Source organism: Nuphar pumila, chromosome 7, assembly GCF_984573655.1.
Source record: "Nuphar pumila chromosome 7, dmNupPumi1.hap1.1, whole genome shotgun sequence".
Classification (NCBI taxonomy): domain Eukaryota; kingdom Viridiplantae; phylum Streptophyta; class Magnoliopsida; order Nymphaeales; family Nymphaeaceae; genus Nuphar; species Nuphar pumila.
Window position 1 is genome coordinate 24,565,617 of NC_143255.1, and position 5,831 is coordinate 24,571,447.

Consider the following 5,831-nt stretch of genomic DNA (forward strand, 5'->3'; position numbering starts at 1 on the left):
GACATGATCTGTCGCTAATCCATCGCTACTTAGGGATGGATTGACGACAAATAAATTTTGTCGCAGTTTAGCGACTAGGGTTATGCGACAGATGTTATTTGTCGCTAATCCATCACAAAATTCATCGCTAACGTATTTAGCGATGGCTTAGCGGTGGATAGTGTCTGTCGCTAATACGCATTTTTCTTGTAGTGCCCTCTTTCTCCATTCACGCTTATGAAAGGATGTCCTTTCATGCCATTCGGTTTTTCTTAATTAGTTTTTTTTTTCCTTATTTATTTCAACACCTACCTTTTTTCTTTCAGCCATGCCCACAAGGCAGCTATCTTGAACCAAATAAAAAAAATTATGAGATTTAAGAGAGAACCAATAGGTTTCCAAAAATAAATTCACAACTTTCCCTTTCCGCTTATATTCTTATTTTGGATTTTTTGATTGGCTTTATCTTTATTAAGAAAAACATGTATTTTTTTTTAATTAGTTAAAGTTTGGTAAAAAAAAAAGATATGTAGCACATCACTACAAAAATCGTGTGTGTAGTAGGATTTGAACTTAGGCCATCTCCCAAAGAGGCAATGAACCTCTCCACAATACTACCATTTTTTTCATTGTAATTAGTGTCTCCATTAATTTATTTGTATGTATATAAGAGTTAAAGTTTTGTCAAAAATGGAAATGTTACATAGAACTACAAAAATCATGTGTAGTGGGATTTAAACTCACATCATCTCCCAAAGGGGCAATGAACCTCTCCACAACACTTCTCTTTTCATTATAATTTATATCTATTTAATTTATTTATATGCATATGGGTTTTCTAATGGATCTCAGATTTGGGTTGGATCTTGAATTTGGGTTGGATCTATCATACTTTGGATCTTCTAAAACTCCTCAACTAGATTTTGGATCCTGGTTGGGTCATATCATATTTTGGATCTATTAAAAATTCAATTGAATCTCAATTGGGTTTCAGATCCATTCGAGATTCAAATCCACTTGATATATCTAAATTGAAATACTGGATCCATACGATCTTGTTCGGATCCAAGATCCATTTGGATCAAATCCATTCAAATAATATCATATTATTATATTTATTTTGAAGAAAATTCACTTTTATTTATTTCAATAATTGTTAAAATTTTACAGGTTTTACACCGGGACCATAACTAAACTATGAAAAGCATAGGGCAGCCTTACAACTTACTGCAGTCCATCTAAGATGCACCAGCAAGGTAGCACGTTGTTGGTCACCCGAGGTTGTTATAGGAGCTGGGGTCAAGTTGACCCCAATATGTTGCACCTACTCGGTGCAACAGTAGCTACCCACTGACCCACATAACAACTTTAGTCTGTTGTAAGTCATGGGCAGGCGCATCCTCATCCACGTAAAATAAAGAAATAGTCAGTTGGGTATTGGCAGACCCTAGCCTGTCTACACTGAAATTATAATTTTGTTTTGGAAGAACACGATAAGTCGAGACTATTGCATAACACGAATCAATGCGACGATCATGGCATGATCCACTAAGGTATAGTTATATACACTAAATTCAATACAGTTTAGCACAATAAATATCATAATTACTACATAAAACAAATCTCTTTCATAATGAATGACACTAGCAAACTAACATAACCAAACCACTAAAAACTTTATTACAGTGAATCTAAATCAAACTTAGAAACAAAAAATTTAGTTCATGTTTATTTTCGGTAGTTCGAAACAGTTCAAGATGAAAACAATATTGATAGATCAGAGATACCGCTAAGGCCAAAATTGGGGTTTGAGTAGGGTGAAATAGGTTTTAGATTTTTTTTTTACACTAATCAATCTTTGTTCAGTTAGGGATTGATCTGAGTCAGTCACAACTACCCCAGCATGACTAATCTACAGATGGATCAATCCATGCTATTAGTTTTGAAATCCGACCAAATACATGCCTGTGCTCGGATGTCTACACCTATATCATCTGAGTCTATTTATTTATTCTAATTATATATATATATATATATATATATATATATATATATATATATATATATATTTGCTAGAAACTAAACTGCCCCAGCCCACTAAGGTCTGCTCAGGTTTTTTTTGAGTTCAATCAGAACTGATCCATAATAGGATCAGTTCTTGATCACCTTGCACAATGGATTTTAACCCATCCGCCATGCTTGAAATAGCTAACTAAGCTTCATGATGCACCATCAAATCATATATTATTTTAGAACAAACCCATCCATCATATATATATATATATATATAAAGCGTAGATATTCAGTTTCACATTGAACGATGCTCATGACTGATCTATACTTGGATTAGTCTATGAAATCGGTTATCGGTTTTAGAGACCAATCAGATGCTTAATAGGTTTAAAGTAACATTGGCCTTCAGTAATGATCCATGCATGGGTTCAACTCTAACCATCCTTGGAATATTCTCATGTATACGAGCTCTGATCTATGAGTGTCAGATAGAACCCCCCTACATTGTTTTTGTCAAAATTAGTATATGCAAGAGTCGAAATGAACAGTTCGTAGACTAGAACCATACACCTCCTTTGTAGTGTGGTTGTAACTTCTTAGTTGAACTCCCTCCAATGGAGTTTCAGAACTATTCAATACCTATGGAAGAAGGAGAGAAAATAAGAGAGAAAAGAGGAAGAAGAGAGAGAAGATAAGAGAGAGGGTGATTCGTAGAGAAATAGGAAAGCGAGAGGGAGGAAGGGGGGCTTGAGCCCCCGCTAGGCCATTTTATGACATCCTTCTACTTTTCAAACCTTTTAATTTTTTCTAAATTTTCAGCACTAACTTTCTAAAATGCATTTTGAAAATTTCTAAATCACCTCTCATATATTTACTTACTTCTACTTAGTTATATTAATATAATTAAATATTAAACTTTATATTATATAACCACATATAATATGTATCATAAGTTCCAACTAAGCACATGGGGGTCCACAAGCATAAGATATCCTCTTTTGTGCTCTCTTTCTCTAACTTACTAAATATCAAAACCATTTAGCTTAGGTACTAATACACTAACCTCTCCAACTTATTTGGTAAGTTTTGACCTTTATTACTATTGCTTGTTGGTTAATATTTTAACCAAGAGGGTTCACTAGGCTGGGATGTTCCACCCTAGAGAACATTCTCTCTATGCCTCCAAAGTCCACATAAAGTTTCTTTTATGTTGTTTTTTGATAAATTTTAAATTTATTTTCCTTCTTTTCTTCTTTACTCAATTCTTCTTCTTTTTTGAAAACATAGAAATATCAATTTCTAGAGTTTTAACTTACCAATTTTCAAACTTAATTCTAGAAATAAAATGCCACATAGGGAACATTCCACCCTATGGACCTCTATCATTTTATAAAACTTACTAATTTAAGTTTTTCAATTCCATATAATATCTATTTAATAATTTATATTATTTTTGAATTTAGATTTCAAATCCACCCAAATTTAATACAATTAATTACATTACCTACATATCAAATTAAACCTAAATTCCTCTAAAATCATATTCAATTTTGATTTCAACAAAATTTACCAGTTATTTCTCTAAAATTATAAATTTTTTATACGTTTAATTTTGAATGCGAATTTTACTAAAATCACTTTAATTCTTCATAAAATATCTTCTAAAATTCAACTTAGACCGAATTGCATTTTTACATTTCTTTTACATAAAAATCCTTGTTAATATTATTTTATACGTTAAAAATACTCTGAAAAGTCACAAGTGTTACAATGGGTGTCAACGGGTCGGGTTTGGTTCAGACACATGTGGAACCAGACCTAGTCTCAATTTTTGAGTATGGTATCAGATCCAGACCTAAGTCTAATCAGACCCACATAAGAGAAACCATACCCAGACCCAATAAGAACTACATGAACCATACTCGAGTCATACTCGATGAAACAATATTTTCACATTTTTATATTGAAAATTTGCGAGTCTTAATAAAAACTTGGGTCGGGCCAGGGCCTGGCATAAAATTTCACAAACTATACTCAAATTCATGTATTAATCAGACCTTTGGATCCAGACCGAAATCTTAATCAGGTCTTCTAATTTATCACCCTACCTGGACGGAGACTATAGGATTTGGTTCGGGTTGATACCCCTAGTTGCTAGTGCACACTAACAAATATCATGTGATTTATGAAATTTCTCATTTTTTTGCAATATATATTTGATAAGTTAAAATCGTTATTTTTTACGTGATATTTGGTTTTATCATGTGTACACATTTTCTGTCGTGTAAATAGGGATGGCAGTGGACCGGGGCGGGGGACAAGGTCTCCACCCTCGCCCCGTCTCTAAAATGTAACCTTTATCCCCAGTCCACCCCCATGGCGGGGGAGACTTTGGTCCTCCACCCCCGCCCCGTCTTAAAATACTAAACCCCATCCCCGCCTCGTCCTCGGCCCAGTTCCCATCCCCTACTTCTGCAAGTCATCTAATAAGTTGGCCACAAGTCATCTAATAAGTTTTTCGGAGTCGAGAGAGGAGGAAGAGGTGGATGTCGAGGAAGAGGATTCTCGGTGTTGCTTGGTCTGGGCAATGGGTGGCGGGTGTTGCTGGCGATCTATGAAACAAAGTGTTGAAACTTTGAAGATGGAGGTCATGATTTTGAAGAAAAAAATGATGTTGGTAGTTTGAATTTTGAAGGAAAAAAAGAAGATGTGATCCAAGAATTTGAAGAAAAAAGATGAATCGTGAACAACATATAAGTTAAACTGATAAAAAAAATGAGAATTCTTACCAGAAGGGGACATAATCTCTTCCAATAGTTCAGAGCCTTTTAGATATACTCGTTCTCATTTGTGGGATAGATCAAATCGTCTTCACAGAGATCGTGCCACACGAACCCGTTCTTATAGCCTCTATTTTTTCACAAAAACAAGAGAAAGATTAACAAAACCCTAATATTTCCAATGCAATATTTAAGGAAGAAAAAAGAGAGAAAAATACATAATTAGCATTGCTAGCCATAGAATCAAAGAAAATAGAGGTGTCTGAGAATAGCATTAAGTGGGTATGGGAGTTTAACATTTAAAAGATGAAAGAATGGAGAAAGAAATGGTGCCAACCAAAGAAATCCCAGTTTTGTGTGTTCATTTTCATACCTTTTATAGGACCATGAGTATAATGCAGACATCCCCTTCCCTCTTAGAACATTCAAACGGTCTACAAAATCTGAAACAAGGTAACCACGGGTAAGAATCAAGAATCTTGAAAGAAAAAAAAAAGCAAAAACATAGAAACCCATCGTGGGAGTTCCTGTTTGGGGACTCGATTTCGTTCACGATCACCTTTAAGGAAGATGCCGTGAGAGGAGGAAACTGGGACCTCGATGAAGTGCGGGTGTTCGAGATGCCGATTCCTGCAAAGGTAGTAGAACACAGGTGGGGAAGGGAAAGAGGCGACGACGATGGCTCTGATTGATAAAATAGGGTTAGGGTTAGTAAGAAAAGATAAAATATGAAGGGGCGGGGGCGGGGCAGGGGAAAGTGTCAGTCCATCCCCGCACGGGGATGAATTTTAACCTTCATCCCCGCCTCCATCCCCGTTTCATGCCCTCCATCCCAGGTCCAAACGGGGTGAGGCGAGGCGGGGCCCCGCTTTCCCCGGGTCCACTGCCATCCCTACCTGTAAAAATAAATTTTTTCTTGATAGGAAAAATACCTCCACCACCTCTCATGGAGGAATGTTTTCTCTTAAAAGTACGGAAGTTTTCTTTTAAGAAAAACTACTCGTTTGGAAGAGTTTTACATTTTGCATTACTTTTCCTACGTCTTTCTCTCTTCCAAAC